Source organism: Catharus ustulatus, chromosome 3 (assembly GCF_009819885.2).
Source record: "Catharus ustulatus isolate bCatUst1 chromosome 3, bCatUst1.pri.v2, whole genome shotgun sequence".
NCBI lineage: Eukaryota > Metazoa > Chordata > Aves > Passeriformes > Turdidae > Catharus > Catharus ustulatus.
The window spans coordinates 6,030,001-6,051,591 of NC_046223.1; the positions used below are offsets into that span (position 1 = coordinate 6,030,001).

General features: G+C 38.6%; 1 protein-coding gene across 5 annotated transcripts in view; it reads right to left on the bottom strand.

Annotated features, from left to right (window-relative positions):
- The window catches only part of MACROD2 (mono-ADP ribosylhydrolase 2), an 881,430-nt gene that overhangs the window by 293,342 nt on the left and 566,497 nt on the right, over positions 1-21,591 (bottom strand). The window lies entirely within an intron of this gene.

Genomic DNA, 21,591 nt, shown 5'->3' on the forward strand with positions numbered 1-21,591 from the left:
GCTGATATGTGATATCACCTTTGCCTCCCACTTCTGGACTGACAGCAGGCACAGCTCAAACGTATGAGAGCACCTGGGACCAAAGCCTCAAATATCCACCCTGAGGCTCCCTCCAGATCCCCCAACAATGAGTCATCATACAAAAGAAATTCTCCTTTACTTAATCACACAGGAAAACATTATTCAAAGCTAATGCTTGCTTTATATTTAACCAGGGAATTAATTAGGGAACGGTGAATTAAGAAAGGAGAGGCCTAATGGAAAGAATACATCCTCCACTCCCCTCTGAAAATACTTAACTAAAATAAAGTGGAGGAGAATTATAGTCTCATTCCTTCTCACAGCCACTACAACTTACATCCTGAAAAGTACTTAGCTTTGTAGTTTGTACCCAATAAATCACAAGAATCAGCTCTTTAAAGAAATGAAGAATAGAGCAGAAAAAAAGAAAAAAACAACCACCACATGGTTACAGAGCTCAGGTTGAAGTGGCAACAGATTCTTCAGCAATCAGAGAAAAGCATAAAAGACAACTTTGTCCAGTTTAGAAAAAGGTCTTAAAATTTACCACTGTTGCAGTTTCCACATGTTAAGAGAATTGCTCCAAACAAGCGTTCTGTTTTCCATTCTTTGCAGAATTTGAGTAACAGCATGGGACTTAGATACTCATTTGCCTCAGTAAAGGAGTAGCAGAGTATTCATAGTTCCTTCTCTTGCTGGCCCCTGTCTTGGAGCTGTCTGCCCCACCTGGTTTTGACAGATTGCCCATTAGCAGAGAATATCTCCCACAGAGATAAGGACCACTGCCCCACCTAGTCTCAACAGATGGTGATGGAATAGATACTTCTGGTCACATCCTGTATTGCAGCCTAAGACAGCCCCACAACCAGGTAAGGGGAAGCAGTCCTGCAGCACCTCCAAAACTCCACCAATCCTGTCACTCCACATGGTGCCTATAGGACACAGCTCCACAACTAACTTCAGAGCCTCACGTGTGTGACAAAGCCACCCATATGGGGACCTTGGCCTGTGTGACAAAGCCACCCACCTGGGCACCTTGGCCTGGAAGAGCAGCAAAGAACACTGACCTGTCCCCAGGTCACTGCAAATTCATCACAGCTGCAAAGCAAAGGCTGACACTGCCTCTAAGCAAGATCACAGATGCTTAAGGTTGTAAAAGATCTCCAAGATCACTGAGCCCAACCATGAAATGAACATACTTAAAGCCGTGACAGGGACCTTGAAGGGATTTACAAGTTGGCTGCTGCACCCTGGGACAGGCTAAGCACACCTCTGGCACCACAGCTGTGTATTGGGGTGCTGAATCCAAGCCCCTGAGGGCTCCAGGGGAAGTTTCCTTCTCATCTTTGCTCAGAGAGAGAAGATGAGATCTGCATTTTCAGCACTGCATGGCAGCCACTTGTCAAACTTGTTCATCTCCATTCCCAGAATAACATGCCCTGAAGCCACTTCAGCAAGCTCTGGATGGCAATTTTTGTGTTGTGTTTCAGAACACGGTAAAAATTATTGTGCAGGCACAATCATTACCTTGCTTTCAGTTTCTGTCATGCAGCTGAAACATATCTGGAATATACAAGACTGTATAAAATCCCATCAAGTTCCTTTGGAATACGGGTCTGTGCCATAACTCAGATGAGCTCTGCCCTCTCCCTCATTCAGGGATGATCACAGCACACAACTAGCAGATGCAATTTCCTAAAATGTGACAGTGCTTTTATTCATTCAAGAAACACCCATGCCCAAGATCACATATCAGCCGTGTTTCCTCTTGGCTCCTCGGGAGACAATTTAGTCTAGATGCCAGGTTGAAATTACTGGCAGAGCAATAATGGGGAATTCACAGCATGGATATCAACACACTACAATATTTGGCTTATGGACAAAAGATGTTAAGGTTTCTAACCTTTCCTGTGCATAATTAATAACTTAATTACACATCCGATTTCAATTAAAAAAAAATCCATTTCACAGTAGGTAACATTCTTTCCTATTTCCTCAACAAAAATGTTTCTCATCTTAATTTGTTGCTAGTAACCACTATTTATTTATGAACATTTAATTTCTTTGCTACCAAAATGGCATGTTTGCTTTATTTGGGGGGCTAATAAGTTGCTACCCTGATAGCACTCGAAACAGACGCAACTCTGAAGCTAAACACAAGTAACAAAACAGGAGCCTCCTCCCACTACTGTGCTTTTGCAATCATCTGGAGTAAGAGGCCAAATTAAATGAGGTCTGTGACTACTGTAAGACTGAAATTGATTTAATTCCTGTAGGAGAGGATGTGGGCGCTCAGCCTCTGGTTCTTTTTAATCCAATGTGTTTTTACCAAGGCTGCAGCAGCAGTGCTAATTAGGATGAAATGTAATGCAGCTTTATGAGGAACACTTACAATAGTCACCATGCCGAGGCCAAGTTGGACTCCAAGACATTTCACTAAGAAGGACCTGGGTATTTAAATACTTAAGGGCTTATCTACATCAAGGGGTTCTATCTCACACTGAGCTGCAATGTATTAAGTGTTACACATGAGATGAATACAATTGCTAAGTCTACATGACCAGATGCCTCCTACTGCAGCCACAGTTCCTTATGGCTCACCCAGAGCAAGGACTTTTATCAAATTAAGTGCTCAGCATTCTGAACTGGTCTCCCATTGTCATTTCTGCCACAACCAAGCCATATACAAGGCAAGCATTTCCAGCACATAACACAGCAGACAAAAATACTATCAAATACAAATCCTTCTCTGATTTCACCGCATCATCTCATGAAGAGGGCTAATTCTACTGTTTGAGAGGCATTTCTTCATGCACCTTGCATCACTGATATTCCTGTTCATCAACCAAAGCTCCTAAAACCCTTGTGCACCTTAGATGCTTTCCAAAATAACATGCTCCATAAGAACATTGAACTTCAAAAAACACAGTAAAACTATAAATCTCAGGGTCTATTGCATGTCTTTTGCTACAAGAACTATTCACAAAGTACCTATACACATTTGAGTAACATCAAATAGAGTCAAGTTTAGCTGCTAAATCAAACTTATAAACCAAATGATTTTATAAACCACTAATACAATATTATCTCTTTACCTTTTAAAAATCCTGATACTACTATGTGGAAGAAAAATAAACTAAAATCTTATGCTATTTTCCAGCCTCTCTCCTGAAATGAATTCTCTTTTGGTTCATAATTCTGAACCATAATTTAGCAAACAACAGATTTTGGAAGTACAGTAATTTCACGACTATAAAGCGCACCAGATTACAAGGCGCACTCCTGGGTGTCGGCAAATTTCCGAACTATGTCCATATATAAGGCGCACCGGACTATAAGGCACACTTATTTTTTTTTTAGAGAGGATCCGCTGCCGGCTCCACCCGCGTGGCTGCTGGCTGCAGCCCTGCCAGCTCCCACCGCGGTTCTTGCAGTTCACAATTCCGAGTTGACAAATTTCTGAACTTTGTTCCTATATAAGGCGCACCAGTGTATAAGGCGCACTTCCAGGTTTCCATCAAAATTTTAGTCAAAAAGGTGCACCTTGTAGTTGTGAAATTACTGTAACTATCATGCAAAGAAAATTCTCTATTCAGAAATAGAGAATTCCAACATTATTCCCTATCCTGAAAGTAAAGAGGAAAAAAGAAAAGGAACAATTGAATATGACAATATTTAAGCTCAGTTTTCATTACAGACAATACAGTATCATTGTTTTGTCTTTAAAGAAGAAAAAAAGTAACTATTACCTCAAAAATAATCAATTTCTTGAAAGCAGCATTTCACATGCAAGCCTTTAGGCATTTCTAAAAGCTCCCTTATTCACACACTGGAAGGTTTTCTTCATCAGTCACACACTGGGCACCCAAGTGCCAAAAGAGTTGGAGGGAATTTTTTGGTAGAAACACAAACATTCAGCTATTTCACCAGGCTAAAAGTTTACACACTAGCGACGGAGAGGTTCTCAAAGGATGCTGATAGCTAACAAAGCAACTACAGCTGAAGATGGGATTCAGACCCAACGTGAAATATCCTTTCTGTACTGTGGTTTAAGATTCTTCCAAAGAACAACAGGTTTAGAAAGTGATATTATCATTGTTAAATTATGTGTCTCAGTTTACACAATGAATGACAATTTATTTTTTCCTGAAGTAATCAAAAACTTCAACCAAATGACATTCTAACTTCACATGAATTTCAGATAGATTTTTGAAGACATTGAAATCAGGTGCTACAATGACCTACACAAGACACCTGAGCATTGTAATATGGAATTAAGATGGCTCACTACTTGAGAAATCTCACCAAATTTTTATTTTAAATTTTTCCAATTTAGAATATTTCATTAATTAAAAATAATAGTTCAATTAAGTGCCTGGATAAAGGTCTAGACTGAAATTGGATCAAATAATTTGATTTCTCCACATCCAAACTCAGTTGTGGGATGAGGTTTACCTGTTTTTTTTCCCTAAACTATTTGAATATTTATATTTGAAGTGAAAAACATATAGGGGAGCTACAAATTAACAGTTTGGCACAGATTTCAAAATGCATTTATATTTAGAAATACTGAGATGTGAAATCCAACTGCTCAAAGCAGGGCCACCTAAAGCTGGTACCCAGGACCATACCCAGTAAGGGTGGGAATATCTCCAAAGATGGAGACTCTAAAATGTCACTAAGAACCTTCTGCTGTTTAGCCAACCAGAGAGTAAATCAGTCAATTCTTACATTTAAACACTGGCCCTCCCAGCTCTCTGTTGTCTGAAGACTCCCCAGGGTGCTTTGTTCCCCAGCATCAGAGTCACTAATGAAGATCTTTAATAGCTCTTTAATTATCCCACAGTCAGCCCCTGGGGTACATGACTGGTGACCAGCTCCAGCTGGACTTTGTGCCACTGACCACCAGCCTGTAAATCCCAGCAGTTCAGCTAGGTTTTTAGTCCACCTTTTGCACAGTAAAAAAAAACAAACCAAAAAACCAAAACAATAATTTGGGTTATAAGACAGCATTTGCCTAGGATGTGTAGAAGCCATTGCAGTTGAAATACTAATTAAAACAGCAAAAATGCAGATGATAAGGAAATAATAAAATATCAAATGCAAATTTAGAACAGATTTATTTATTTTTTCTTTCTATACCATCCTGTGCCAAAGCAGGCTTGAAATGAATGATAAACTGATTTTGAATCACATCTGTGATGTGCTTTCAGCCCCAGTAGAGAACAGTTATGAGTTTCCTTCATGCTCAAGAGCAAGAAATAATCCTTCTTCCTTTTTCAAGAACAGAAAGGAACATTCAAACAAGTGGCCTGTATTGCATCAGCCTCATGGTGCTACAGAGCACAGAACCGTTTTTGGGTTTGCCTGTAGAATCCCTGAACTCTCAAATTACTCTGAGAAAAGCTTGAAGATGCAAATTCCTCCACAAGAAAAATGCAGATACAGACCTGATTTTTATTTATTTTTAAAGGAAGGTTATTGATTATTTTCCAAAGACTAATAATACTGTTTAATCATATTAACTTAAAACCACCTATTATATTAAGAGATTCCATCCCTTCAGCCCAATAGGGCACCTGCACAGCAGGCTTTGGCCATGTCTTCCCCACTGGTGGATTTCTACTCACAAGATCCTGTGGTATCCACAGACCTCATCTTATGTGTTCATTGCTAAGAGGAAAGCTGGGGTCCAGCTTCATCTCAGCTTTCCCATTTCCAGGCTGGACTTGTGGCCTGAGGTTTTCCCTACAGTTAATAAAAAGGGTAATTCAGCCGTTTTAGGTCAAATAAATGGACTCTTGTGGTGAACTGTTCACTACAGAGAGAAGCTAGATATCCAAGCTAAATTTAGGTGAAACAAATCCCTCCCTCAGAACAGGCAATCATATGTACTCACCGGAAAGATTCAGGAACTCTCTCTTCTGAGTCCTCACCACAGAAATATTATTCTATTGATTCAATACAAAATTACTTTTAATGAAAAATGTTGAGGCAGACTTCTCTGGCTTCATGAGATAAGCAAGGACTTCCAAGGCCAGCAAATACACTCTGTTTCTCCAAAAAAATCAACTAAGAATTACATAGAACCCTCAGCTCTGTGCATTGCTTTCATGTCCAGGAGCACAGATGTGAGAATCAGATCTGCTAGACAGGATAGGACACACCTAATGTAGCATTAACATTTCCAGCATCCAGGTCATTACATACTAGCAACTCCTTAATGAGCTCAATTTTACTGTCCAGATCCCTCATTCAAATCGACATTGTGCCACATCTACAGATCAAAATCAGCTTTACATTTAGAATATTTCCAAATGAAAAGGAAAAGGAATAAGAAAGCACAAGACTGTATATATATTAAGCTTTAGAAAGGAGATACTCAGACACAGAAGTATTTACTGAGCACAGTACTCAGACAATTACTCCAATAGCCTGTTCTTAGTACTTCATCTAAACCAACATACTCCAGGAAATACTGCTGCACCTTTACTATGACTGGATTCAGATCTGAGCCAACCCTGCAAGAAGAAGTTATTAAATGACATTACCATAGTACTGAGATCATACTCTGACAAGCAAGAATAATGAGGTAAATTAAGGGCAGATGGATATTGAGGCTTTTCTCTAAATGTCCTTAATTTTGGAGGTTTTAGATATACTGTCTTCTGAACCTCAGTGCAAATTTAGTTTTTTACTATTTGTGATATTTATAGCTTCCATTTATATAAAGTAATATGCAATTTTAATGCAGGTCTAATAGCCCCAACTGCCATTGACACAGACTGTAAAATGAAAAAGGGAGAATACCTTGGTGAGTGAGATGCTATTCTACATCATTCCTGCCACCCTAACCACTGCAATACAGTGGGTTAATGCCATATTTGGATTCCAATCTTGTCAACACATCAAAGATTCTCCCAGGTGAAGAGGAGCAGGGCTATGCAATTGATCTCCCCTAACCTCCAACATCTGTGTCACTCTGGTCCAGGGTAAGCAATTGCAATGCAGGTTTCTTTTTAAGAGAGGTAAGAGATGCCTTGAAGAAGTACATGATGATGAAAGGTATGAGACAGGCGTAGACCTTGGAAAATGTCAAGGGAGATCACAGTCAAAACTGCCTTCTTCTTCCAGAATAAATAACAGCAGTTGTGGATTATGCGACTAATTCTGCGGAGGAGATCTGGTAACATAAATCACACCAAAGACAACTTGAGGCTCTTTTTAAAGACCAAGGAGGTTATTCATATTTTTGGCTTATAGCTTATATTCCATTGCAAGCCACAATCCCTACAGGTATTTCTATGGCTATCCTGAGTCCCTTCAGCATAGTGTTTTTACCCTCACTATTTATTATTTGCTTTCACTCCACATGATTGTTTTTTTCCTTTCCATCCTTCTCCACACTCCTGTTCCAAATTCACTGCTTCCTTTATCACTTCCCTTGCAGCTGGGGCACATCTGCTCTCAGATTCACTTTACTATTTTTCCTGAGGCTTTGCCTTGCTCTCAGCATTGCTGGAATGCCTATACAAGGAAAGCAGCAGCTACAGGAATCTTGCCACATCTGTGGCTTGATTCAGAGCCATTGCAGGCAGCAAGAAACCCTCAGCTTCAACTGCAAACCAAACCCTATTACCACTATTTTTTCTCTTTCAAACTGCTGAATGACACAAATAAACAAGTTAAACTGCACCAGTATTACCAAATACAGCAGCAGCTCTGGATTGCCTCATTTCTGGTACACTGGGTTTGGTTCAGAAATCAGAAAACAACACACTCACTGACTGAAAGAAGGTTCTGGAAAAATCAGTGGCAATGTGTTCAATAGGGGAATTCATAAAATGAGGAGTCCTGAAGAGAGGCCAATCCAGGTTTGCAGGTTCTGACATGTTTCCTCGTTCTGAGTAACCCCAACACTGTTTCTTAACAAGTTGAATGAATCTGCATAAGGCTTTCCTTGGCATCAGTAAATGTGTCAAGATTTGTCTCAATAAAACTTCAATGTCTATGAAAGAAAGGCCATCACACATATGGGAAAAGTAGAAAGAAAAAAAAAATCTGAAAAAATATGTCTATTTTCTCTAAATTCCCTCAGCTTTCATTCTCTTACAGACATTTATTCCTTCTCTTGAATGGTGTTGCTGCTAAAATACGAGGTTAACAATTTTAAATGGACCTGTGATTTGAATTTTCTATGTCCTTCTGTTTAATATAATGATCCAAACAGGTTTTTTATTGAATTCAAGTAACATAATGGCTTGTCAAGTTCTTTCTGCTTTCAAATGTTCTGTATGGAAATAACTGGTATATTTTTAAAATGGCAAAAACAGCAGAAGTGAGTAACAGGCATGAAGCTTTCTCTCTCTTTTTAAATACATATTTCCCAAATGAAGAAAACCGCACAGAGCAATCAAAATGAAACAAAAATATAGCTATCACTTTGATTTCCCTGTCTTTTCTGGTTGAGTTACCCCCATATGCCTTTTTCATTTAAAAAAAAAAATCTATTGAAATTTCTGTGCTGTTGCTTTCCTTCTTTTTTAAAAACAGACAGACATTGAAAGGTTTAAACCAGAGACACATTATTATTCAAGAAACATTATAAGGAATAACCACTTGCATTACTAATATTTATCATTCATGGAAACTATTCAGCATGAGAGACAAAAGCATGTCAAATGTCTGTGTCAGACAGACACCAGCTCTGGAGAACAAATACAGCACAGAGAAAAGGGGAAAAAACAACAAAAAAACTGCCAATACCAAAAAACACCAAAGCAGGGAGGAAAATGAAGGAAATTAAGAACTTCTACCTGAGGATGGTAAAGGTTTAGCATGGTCAGATGGTTTTAGAGTTTCTTGTTTTCAAATACCATGAAGAGAATTAAGAATTAACTGAGAGGTTCTATACTGTGTAAAGATTGTATAAAAGTAAAGGGGGAAATGTTGGTAGAGTATTAAAGCCCCACTTTTTTCTGTCTTTTCTCCAAGCACCCATGGATTTCAGTGAGTGTTCTTCACATGCAGTGACTCCATAACAGGGCTCTAATTGCTTCTTTTCAGACTGTTTTGAAGGCATTCACATGCATAAATTTCTATTTGTGCCTATGGGATTTGTATGCCCAACACTACTTGCTATTCTTCCAGAGTCTGTCCCCCTGGTTCTTCTTCTTTTAAGGTCTACTCCAACAGAATACTTCTGTCTCAAAATAACACTAAAATACAGTTATGAAATTCATAACTAAACAGTACTTTAAACCATATTGTTTAATCTATGACTTTTCCTCTGACAAGTGTGAAAACGTGTGCAATGTGACAGAAGGTTTGCTATAGTAATTGCATGTTGTGATTGAATGAGAGAGTAACAGAAATAACTGTCTTGCTGAAATTGCTGCAGAAGGTAAGTTGCTCCTGTACAGTTTTAACTCATGCACCATCTGTTTCCACAGTCCTTTAAATGTTTCTTCAACTACTTAAGGGATTTGATTGTTGTTCCTATAGGCATTGCCACATTTTCTCTGACCTTTTGCACATTGTACTTTGGGAAGTGTGTCTCTCCATCCCTTTCTGTCCTTCCTCCCCTCAACCCCTACTCACTGGGATTCATTCATCCACTGCCCACACATGACAGACCTCCCACTCATGTTTTTTAAATTCTTCTCACGTTAGCTAGCAAAGAGGAGATAACACATGGCAAAATGCATAGGTCCCTCTGTGTATCCAGTAGATGGAGACACAGTGTTTATTTCCCTAAAAGTTGACATTATTAAACATCACTTCAAGAACCAAGTAATATTCAGAAATTATTATTATAATCAACAATTATCTAGTTGTGAAAAAATAAATATAGCTGAATAATAATCACATTGTGGAGTTGAATTACAATGCTAAACCTTTTGCAATACAGCACTAAGTAACACTACATTAAACTTAACAGATTATCAAGACTAATTCTATATTAAAAAAACCAAAACAAACAAAATCTCTTAATCTAAAGCATTGCCCCCTTTACACATTAGCAAAGCTCCACCACGAAATAACAAACACAAAACGTATTGCAACACAGCACACAATGACATTGCTACAACAGTAATGTTGTCATTACAACCACCTTGTAGGTACAGCAACTAAGGTTTCCTCAACTCAAACCTCCAGGTGAATGAAATATATTAGGGGATATCAGATGAAACCAACGTTTTGCAAATTTAAAATGAATAAAAGTGGATTCTTCGCATAAAACAGTGGATGCCACAGAAATGAGAAACGCTAATGGGAGTTGAAAATCAATAATATCAATTCACCTAAGAAAAAAGGCAATGAGCAAATTAAAGCATGAAGATAAAAGCTGTGGATCAAAAAGTCCCTACGTGATGAAAAACCAGGGCTAGGGAAGTTTTCCTGTCAACTGCCATGAAATGCTTACCCCATCCCTACAGTCCCCACTGAGCATCAGTTTTTTGGTCAAAGCAAAGGCAGGGCACTAAGACACACATTTGGGCTGATCCAGCACTCCTTAGCATAATTATTATAAGTTTCTGCATAATTATCAAGAAAATTATGAATAAACTGGCAAACTATGCATTTTTGGAGGGGTTACGTAAGCTAAAATCTGTGAAAAAAAAGAATTGCATCAGAACAGCAATTGCCAAAATAGCAAATGACCACAAAGCCTCCTCTGCCCTGACCAAGACAGCGTTTTGGAGAGCAAGACTTCCATCCCACTTCTGAGCAAAGGGCATCTTTGTGTGCAAAGATGTAAAGCAAGCAGGGGAGTTTGTTGCATGATGTGCTCTTGCTTCTCTGCGGCATGAACAAGAAACGTGTATCACACTAGCCAGTGCTAATCATAAAAGGTACTACAGACCCTCCTCTCTGAATCCAAAACATAAAACACTACCTTGTCTTATCTATATGAAAAAAGAAGATGTTTTATGCTCACCTTTCATAAACATATTGTATACAACAATGTTAATAATATTTAAATATTTTTAAAATCTCTACTTCTGCTATTTTTTTTTTTTAGTGCCTCACTGTTCTATCTGAGAACAGCATTCTCATTATAGAGCCCCCTAAGAAACATACCACCCCCAGCAATGTCTTAAGGGTTGAGCATTTCATTTGCCTTTCCAGACAGAACTGTTTTCAAGAAGTCATCCCAAATCACTTTCAGAAAATTTCTCCCCAAGGAGTTACAACTAATTAAGAGTCCATGGATGGGTTAGTCATTTACATGATTCCATTGTGGATTCTGCAATTTTTATCTAAAGTCTTTGAAGTTTATATATAATGTCAGTCATTCTGAGTCATCAGCAAATTACAATCCTCTTTACTGCACTGCTGGAAACTGCTAAATATATGGAGCAAAACTGGTCCTGACACCACTCCCCTTAATAGTGCTGTTAACCTCTTCCATTGAGAGAACAGCTGTTTTATTCTTTGTATTCACTTCCCATTTGCTAATTGATTTTTAACCCATTACTTCAGAAGGCTATTGATTTCTCCATCCCATGAATCTTTTTCGCTCTATTATTCGGTCAATGAACAATGCTGCTTATTTTCTCAAAAATACCCAGCAAGGAGGGAGGCTGCCACTGCAGCACAAGCCTTCATGGTTTAGCTGGTGCCAGAAAAACAAGCAGGAAACTCTCTCTATAGTGTCCAGACAAGACAGTCAGGACTTTCATCCTTAGCTCAGTTAAGGGCGCGCACACTGCCCAGGACAGAGGGGTAGAGCTGGACAAAAATAGCAATTCTATGTGCAAGTAAAAGCAAACAGAAAGCAGGGAGGCCAATACATGTGACTCTTCAGGCAAATCTTGAGCTGTTCTAATAATAAACCAGGCAAATAGCTTGAACATTACATGCAGTGCACCCTGACCTTTCTCAGTCCGTGCACCACAAGCAATGTCAGCCCATGGAGCACTGACAACTCTGGCTTCAGCTCACCCGAGCCAGCTGTGGCCACAGGACAAAGAGCACTGGCAAAGGTTTTGGTTCATCTTCTTAAGAAGCAATTATTTTATTTTACAGATGTTGTGACAGTAAGTACTCCTCAAAAATAGTGGCACATTGGCAATGATAAATAAAAATGCTGTGGGTTTAGCTGCACATGGAATATATTGGGGATGATTTCGTTGATGACCAACATAGTACTACAAGCGTAGCACAAAGCTGTCTCATTTCTCTCCTTCAAAATATTCATTCAAACCCAGTGTCTAAAAAAATCTGACAAATTGTAAGTTGGGATTTAACAAAGTGGAACACCAACAGCTAACACTACCTCTTCAGTGGGTTCTTGGTCCTTAAACGCATCTTAAATACACCAGCAATAAAAAAGCATAAGTTATGACTGATTTGGTCTCTTCACCTGCTGGGATCAGTCCAGACAACCCACAAATTCTTTATGAACTAAAAAGTAGAAAATTAAAATACACAGATTAAGTTAAAACAATTTTAATACACTTTAGGATTTTGGCTACCACTTCCCCTGTAATCAACATGGACATTAAAATGTTTTCCCATATTAGAACCAGTATGGCCATAAGTCTAACATTATGGTATGGAATAAAAAGTGGCAAATCTCATAATGTGATTCAGAGAAAGTGAGGTGTATGTGATCTAGCAAAAATTGTAGTCCTTTCTTCTGAAACCCTGAGAGTTTCCAGGACATGGCTATGCCATGACTCAGGATAGTGAAAGACACCTGTAATGAATTTCCATTGACAGAAAAGCCTTGACTGAGAACTGGAAGGAACACTTTGTGATGGAGGCTAGAAGGGGAAAGGCAAAGAGGATACAAGTTTTACTCTAAGAACACCTCTAAGATCAAAGATTTGGCTGTTACTGCAGACACTGTAAATAATAAATTTATCAGTAAAAGGATTTTAATGCAGAGACTCCGAGGACATAGAAGTAACAAACCTACTTCATAATGCTTCCTTCTCACAAAACAACACTCCTCATGACACGTAGCTGTGTGGATAAATAAGAGCAGGACAGAGAAAAATTTAAATATGAAGGGGGTGAGGCCCCTGGCAAAGGCTGCCAGAGAAGCTATGGATGTCCCATCCCTGGAAGTGTTCAAGGCAGGTCTTGGAACAACCTGGGATAATGTAAAGTGTCCTTGCCCACAGCAGGGGGCTTGGAACAAGATGATTTTGGAGGATCTCTTCCAATGCAAACCATCCTGCAATTCTATGACTTTCCTGATTGTTTTTCTTTAATTCTCAAGAAGTGAAGAAGCAGTGGCCCAAACCAGTAGTTTCACTTTGTTTCCTTATTATCATGAATTGAATACTCTCAAAAAGGACAAATGATGTACAGAGTTAGTAGACAGCAGTATACAAAAGTGTATTTTTTTTCTCAGTATTATCTCTAATTTCCAAATGCACTTTAACAATGGAATAATTCAAGTTATAGTAAAATATCAATGTTTTTCTACTGCATAATAATTCATTTCCTGAATGGCTGGAAGTCCATTCTTTTGTATTTCATGTAAAAAAAAATTATTCACGTATGCTGTTCCTAATTATTTGATACCAAAGGAAAGAGCAAATAAATAAATTTTACTCCCTCTAAAAAATAGAAAATAAAAACAAAAATTCCCAAAAAACAAAAAAACCAAGCTATTAGGCAATATTCTTCACCATAACCTACATTTCACAATGAAATCCACACTGTCCTAACCCTGCGTCTAGGCTATTAATTATTATAAGAAATAACATAAATTGATCAAGCTTTATCATCAGAAATTAGAATAAGGCAACTCCTTGCCTTTAAAAAAAAATAAAACAACAACAACAACCACCTCTTACTGCCCTATTTAGGAAGGGAAAGCACCCACACATGATAGAGACTGGCAGTACATTTTACACAGTCTGTGCTCAGAGTCCAGTGCTGAAAGGCAATACAGCACTCAGAGGGGGGATCCCACATCCTTCTAAAATGGAACAGGCTGTAGGACCAGCAACACAATGCCTGGGGATGGAGTAGGATGGCATTCCCAATATTTGCCTCTGCTGACATTGAATCTGCTCTGCTATAGCCTTGTGTTCAATTTTTGCAATATTGGCTTTTGGGTAGTAGCAAGAGTGATCTCCTCAAATAAAAATAGGACCACATATTGTTCTCTGCAATTGTCCCTATTGTGGGGGTGAAGCCAATCTTGTCACACTGCACCTCATGTGGTCTACTCACTTCCTGACACCACTGAAACTTTTCACTGGAGCTGCCTTTTTGTCAATACCTTTCTTGCACATAAATATGATTTTCAATCTCACCAATATGTTCAGCTCTCTCCCAAGCAAAATTGAGGAGGAAACAAAGTTAAAGGCGGGTTATGCACACTATGTGAATATCAGCTTCATGTAAGCTTTATTCTACAATCAACCAAAATTTAAGGACAAACTGCTAACATTTTATTAAAACATCACAATAAAAAGACCAAAGTGGGCAATTGGAAACCCTCCAGAAAAAGAGTAAACAGAAGCCATCACCTGAAATACTTCCAGCAGAGGTGTCAGACATCACTTATCTTGTTTCAACTCAGATACATAAAACTCTGAATCTGAATCATGCTTTAGTCTTTGGATAGGTCTTTATCTCCCTCATTTCAAGAAAACCATATTCCTGATGCTACCAGAACTGCAGCAATAGGCTTAGTTGAACCTACCCTAATCAAAGAGCCATTTTTCTGGTGAGTCATTTTATTATTATTTCTGGAGTGTTTTTATGGTGTAAAACCTGTGAGCCTTAGGAAGGCTGCAGCATATTGACTAAGCCAGTTTCTCCATCAAGGAATTAGTTACATATAAACAGGCTCTGCCATAAAAGCATGCTGTGACATTAAAGATGAGGAAGGAGTGGGAGAAACAAGTGTTGCCAAGACCACTTCCAAAAGTGGTTTTGAACCTTCCAAGGTATTTCCTTTGACAAACAAAACCACTCTTATTCAGTCATCTCTATGTCCTGTACATTTCTAGAAAGATATGCTCTCTGAGCCACCTATTACATTATTTATTTCCTGGGATCTACTGAATATACTCTGTATATTAAAATAGGTTTAAAAGTGTTTTTTAGGTCTGCCATGCATTCTGAAACAAAAACTCTAGAATAAAGATTGTTGCACAGTTCTTCATGTATTTACTCTGCCTGAAATATATTTTTTCAGTTTCACGCATTTCTTTCTGCTGAGCCCTAACTAGTTTCATTTATAAAAGCACAATTCATGTTATTAGCATGAACTAGGAAATTCTAAGCATCTTCTGAAGGGAGTGCATCAAGCTTCCTGGGCCTTCCCCACCCTTCAAAGTATTCCTACAGCCACAAATCACACTCTAGAAAAGGATTTGTGAATATCTGGATACATCAGTAGCATAAAATTTACTGTGTAAACTACTTTACTAGTAAACTAAAATTTACTGTGATGGAATCGTGACTGTGTTTCTGCTGAAGGAGACAAAACCCCATATACAAAGTATTTGTTGGCTTTGAACTGGCTGCACTATAGCACACGAATTTTAATCCAGAAAAAAAGTGAGGTGCAGATATGCAACACCAAATATGACAAGGTTTTAGAAACTGAACCAGTGTAATGATTTTATGCCACACCAGTACTGTTTAGCCCATGGCTGTGGTAGCCTTTCTGCAGCACTAAGAGCCCCAGAACAGATTTACTGTATCATCAAACCACAGCTGAAAATGAAACAACTTCATTTCCTAGTGTATTCACATCAGTATTGGAGTTGGTAGTGTTGTTGGAAGTTTTTTCTGTTTGGGTTTTTTCTAGAAATTTGCAGCTGGGGTGCGAATCTGGGCATTTATTTTAATTGTTGATGAACTCCCCTTATAACCAGCTTTTTAAAGTTAGATCAGCAAAAGAAATTCTGGGAACAGCACACACCCATTCCTGAGTCTGTCTGATCTAGAACACAAGCCTGCAGCATATCGTGGGACTGCGCTGCTCCATCCAGAGCAGTGAATTCCATCTGTCCCAGTTCAGACAACTCCTCTGCTCACAGCAGTGCTGAAATGCAATGTGAGCTTGTGCATCAACAACAGCAATGCAGAGGAAACATGCTTCTTGCCAAACCCCAGGTTTTATTTTCAGACTCAGCGTGAGCACTGACCCAGCACCACGTGGGGATATGAAAGCTGGCTCTATCCCACAGACTGAGGTGCTCAGGCAGCCTTCAAACCACACAAACACCACTCTTAGTCCTGCTAAGCATCCCTCATACAGCTGCCTCCCAACAGCAGACAGCTTCCCCATTTTAAACTATTTAAATAAATTATTTCTTTATAATTTCAACACATCGACTTCTAAACTACAGTAAGAAGAACCCAACATTCAGAGAAAACATGAATTCACGAGGCACAAGGAGCTGAGAAACAAAAAGCATAGGAAACAAGTTGCTCCTGAACTTCAGCTAAAAGCAATAGATTTTCTGTAACAATTGGACAAGAATTTCAGCTCCACGTGCACATTTGCTTTACTTACATTACTGCCTCGAGGATTTCTTTTCCAGAGGCATGAGGCCTCACTTTGAGATGTCCTGCTGCATCTTAAGCAGGAGATTGAGCAACATGGACTGGAATTCTGCTATTTCTGGTGACTTCAAACATCAGTAAACTAATTGATCAGACACATCTTCCACAAAGCTCTATAATTTTCCTGGATTTTATAGTAGTAAAATGGTGTCCATCAGCTGTTCATTAATAAACACTGGCCACATTATCTGCCTTCCTATAACAACAGAGCAATACAAGCAACCCCCACAGTGAGAATTGCTTTTGAATAATGTCTGTTTTCAGAGTATCAAAGAAAACATTCAGTCACTTAAAAAAACCTCAAACAAATAAAAGGTAAAAATCTTTTCACCTTAGCAGAACACGGAGGCAAGAAACTTTAGAATTATTTTATATTTTTGTGCAGTCCTAAACTCAAAATTAACTTGCTTTTGTTTTTGTTACCCTGATCTTGATTAAGTATTCCATTTTCCTTCTCGAAGCAATGACATCTTACTGTAAATCAGCCTTTGGTTGGAGACAAGAAAAACCAGAAGTCATCCTACTGGGATCTAATTACCCCAGCTGGATTATGTTTTATCAAACAGATGCTTGCAAATTTCCTCCTTCGCTGTTTCTTTCTGGAAAAGACCTCTAATATCTTTTTGGAAGCTTCCCATGCTAGCTGCACTTTGCTAATCAAACTTGGTGCAGAAATAACATTGTGTACGCTAGCTGTAAGAGTTTATATATTTTAGAAATGCATAAAAGCTCTCTGAGAAGCTATTCCAGTCTGCCCTCATAGCAGAGCTCAAGGCTGGGGCTTCATAGAGTCACTTTCATCATGTAATAAATTTACCAACATGAATCAGATACATCATTAACATAATCATGTTAGCTTACAAAAACACCACACATTAAAAACCTGTTCCCCTAACAAAGCAGAAACACAGAGCCTCAGGCAGCTCCTCAGCTCAGCAGCCCCCGTGGAGTCATCCAGGCTGGAAGATTGAGCTGGTGACTGGCTCTTATCCCAGAACTCCTGTCCTAGGGAAATAGTCATGGGCCAAGGACTAAAAGGTGACATGGCAACAGAGCACAATGACTTCTGCTGGAGAAATAACTAATAGAAGTTCTAATAGCCAACCTCAATGCTACTCTGAGATTCTCTATGGGCAAAACATCCCGCCTGCCTATTTCCAGTTTGGGTCACATCCACAAGTTGTTGCTTTCATTTTTTTTTCTCAGCTCTCCTTTCTAAATACATACAAGTTACCACCAGTACATCACCTCTTGCCTTTGCCAATGGAACTTCATTCATTTGAGCAACACAGTAAATATCAGATTTCAGAAAAATGTTTCTGTAGGTTGAAGCTTACCTGCAAAATCTCTTTTGCCTCTCTGGTTCTGAACCCTCATGCTGTAAAGCTTTCCCTCTCTACCCTGGAAGGCATTAAAGCAACTCTTCCAGGCGTTTCTGGATCTTGCCTGCAGCACTGAATATCATCAATGCTACAGAGACACCAAACTCCAATTATTCTTTGTCCTCCTTGCAAATGTTGTGGCTGGGTGACCAAAAAAGGAACTTTCTTCAGTTTGAGTTGTGGGATCAGTACATTGTCATATCATGGCCAGCATTTCCCTTCCAAGGCAGGCACACCACAGCTAGCTGATACACCAAAGCTGAGGCTGATGTGCTGCTGGCTGGTCCATAGCAAAAAAACAGAAGATCCCAGTAAAAACAAGCTGAGAAAAAGTTGGCAAAATTATTATTTCTCTCCCACTGTTGTCTTTGAGTTCAGCCAGGTTGGGCTGCCTAAGGCTTGACAGTACTGCATTTTCCTCATCTGATCTATTATTCATGAGTTCATCTATAAAGACAGGCATAAAAGATCACTAATCTTCTATCAGCAGCTGAAGTTTACAGGCTCCATATCCATCAACACCCTCCAGCTTCAACCATTAAAGCAAAAATACCTCAAAAAAAACTAACAATGAACAGGGTAAAATGGGAATAGCTCAAAAATGTTGACATTGCTCCCAAAATATTTTCTCATTATCTTGAGCTACAGACACAGTAGGTTTAACCAGACCCATCTTTGTCATCTGACTTGTATGGCAAAACTTCACAGACAATATTCATTTAAAAATTCCAACAGTAATCTGAAAGTACTGCTGTTCTAATTGTGCAATGTACTGTTACTATTATCTATAAAGAGTTACCATCATCCCAAAAGGGATGTGCTTTCTGCTGGGGACTGGGAGGAGATGGGGATTGGTGTCAGCTGCCCTACAACTCTCTGCACTCCTGAATTATCATTTTTTAACCTTAGGGAAAAATTGAATTCCACTACTGAATAAATTTAGCACAGAATCAACTTAATGATCACATTAGTCCCTGTCTGTTCTCCCAATGCCCATTCACTATTTAATTAACCTATTTCTGTAGGTTACTTCCTGGAGCTATTTTTAGGTAGTTTAATCTAAGTTGTCCCTTTTCTGAAGATGGTTACATGAGTTACCTTTCTTCTACCAACTGGGTCATTACCCATTCCAGTGCTAGCAGAAACATGGTTATGCCAAAGCCTGCTCTGACTTAATTTGTCAGTATATCACTGCCCAAAGTCTATGAGATTTTTTTTTTCTGATTAATTCCTGGGACAACAGAAATCATGCCTAGCAAGTTGCTAAAGTAGCAGAAGATGGATTTTCTTCAGTCAGACCAATAATTCAATCACAATCACAGGTTGATTTAATTACGGGGGGGGTGGGGTGGGGTAGAAAAAGAACCTATACATCATTTTCCTGGAAGCAAGACCCACACACCAGAGATCTCATGACAAAGCCTTCGTGTGCCAGCCCACACAGAGTGCAGCTGTAGCAGCCAGAGGGGCGTCTGGTGGTGAATGCACTGACAGAAAAACCTCATTATCCAAACTGGGGAAGTGACGTGGATACTCCTTTTGTCTGCTAAGGGTGCAGGATGGACATGACTAACAACCAGGGAGTTGTTATTGTGCTTTGTTTGCCTCAGTGCACAGTTAACTGCAAAGCTAAAAAAAACCAGGCGGCTAAGAAAACGTACCAAAATAATAGGGCAGGGGTCCAGACAAAGCTTAAAAAGATAAAAAACCTGCCATTTGGAGCCTGAGTTTGCCTAAACTGTTTGGAAAGGGAACCTGAAAGGGAACCCAGCTGATCCATGGACAGACTGGGCATCTTTTGGAAGGAATTTATAACTACCAGGGTAATATTTTGAATGATTGTGATAGTGGCTGTCAAGATGTCTTTAGCTGTAGCAGATTGCTGCAGACTGGTCTCTCCCTTTCCTGAAGGTATGTCTTAGATTTTTATCTGGGGAGGAAAAAAAAAACAAAAAACCTGTTTTCTTCTGTATGCTTATTGCAATTTTGACCAATCTGCTGCCAAATCAGCCTTTCCAGCCTCATTTTCTGCTTATTGAAAACACATCAAACAATTCTTTATACCTCTAATGGGTAAGAGATGATAGCTAAGGCTTTCAAGTTCTTTTTCCAAAATATTCCATCTATGTTTTAGTGAAAAATCAAGTCCTTGGGGCTTGGAGGAAGGGGGAGGGGACTGGCAGGAGATCTTGGCTGTCTCTTATTTTAATAAAGTCAGCTGAAGTCCCTTAGAAGTTAAGAGGAAAATAAAATGTATAGTGGTGGTGCTCTTCAGCATGTAGTTTGAAGTAAGGAGCAGAAAATAAAGGATTGTCTTTAAAGACTTAAGAGTTTAAAAAAATTTACAGGTAAGAGACAGAAGCATGATTGATATATGTGAAAAAAATATCAGAGAAGGACAACAGTAACAAAAAGACTATGTAATGAAAATAAAAAAGTAATTATTACAAACCCAGACTTGTAACTGGATACCTTAAAATTAATTCAGCACACACATCAAACATGGCCTTTTCTAGCCTTCATCTTGTGAAAACAGTTATAGTCTTCTCTTCTGAAATGTTTTTATACCATACATAACTGTTAATTGCATAATTGGGTTTTCATATATATAAATAGCTATTGTATCATTACTAATAACACTAATTTTTCTTTCATATGAATGTTACATATCATGTAAGCAAAAAATCAGTTTCAGTAAACCTTGCTGTGACTCAATTTATTACTATACCACTGCCAATTATTAAGGAAATTACATAAGTTGCTAAAATAACAATTATTACAATTATTTAATAATTATTAAATACAACAATTACCACATTGCAATAGTACATAATACACATTTTCTGGAATAGTGTGCATAAAACTGTACTTCTAATACAGCACTATTTTCACCTTAAAAGTCTTTTTAATAACACTGGAGATCTGTAAGATACGGAATTTCACAAGCATCAAGTAAGAGTATCAGATATCAGGTTCTCTTTAAATATGTGCAATGTTTTGGGCACTAATAAAACAAAAAATTAAATATTAAGTAAACATAATATAAATAAAATATTCCGCTTACTCAGGCTGGGCTGTTCAGAGAAGAAAAATAAGTCTGCACACCATAAGCATCCTTTTTTTTGGTACTGACTTTAACTTCCAGTATTCTGCCAGATTTTTTTACATGCCACTCTAATTCATCTTAGGAGACAACATATTCATGAATATCTACAATGGATACCGGATTTTTTTATTCTATTAATATACTTAGAAACTGGAGAAAGCAAGAAATGGTGCACTAGCTGGAGAGTTTTTGCTGGATAACTACTTTTTTACAAGTGTCTAGTGGAACATGAGGGTGGCTGTGACTTTTCTGGTGTCTGACTGCACCAGGAATGCTCTGCAGCAGAAAATGCCCTTATTAATGCAAGATCTGCCAGGAGCTATGATCACAGTTCCTTTTCTGATTACCTAAAATCAGGTCTTCAAAAGGATGCCTGTAAGTAGGAAGGAAAGTGGATGTAGAGCAAAAGCCAAAACCAGTAGTGAAAAATGAAAGGAAATTCTGAACTTTACAGTCTTAAGTTTCATGCTACCTTACCAAGAGTCTTGTCTCCCCTCTCCAAAAAAATTCATACCAAATTTAATAAAGGCA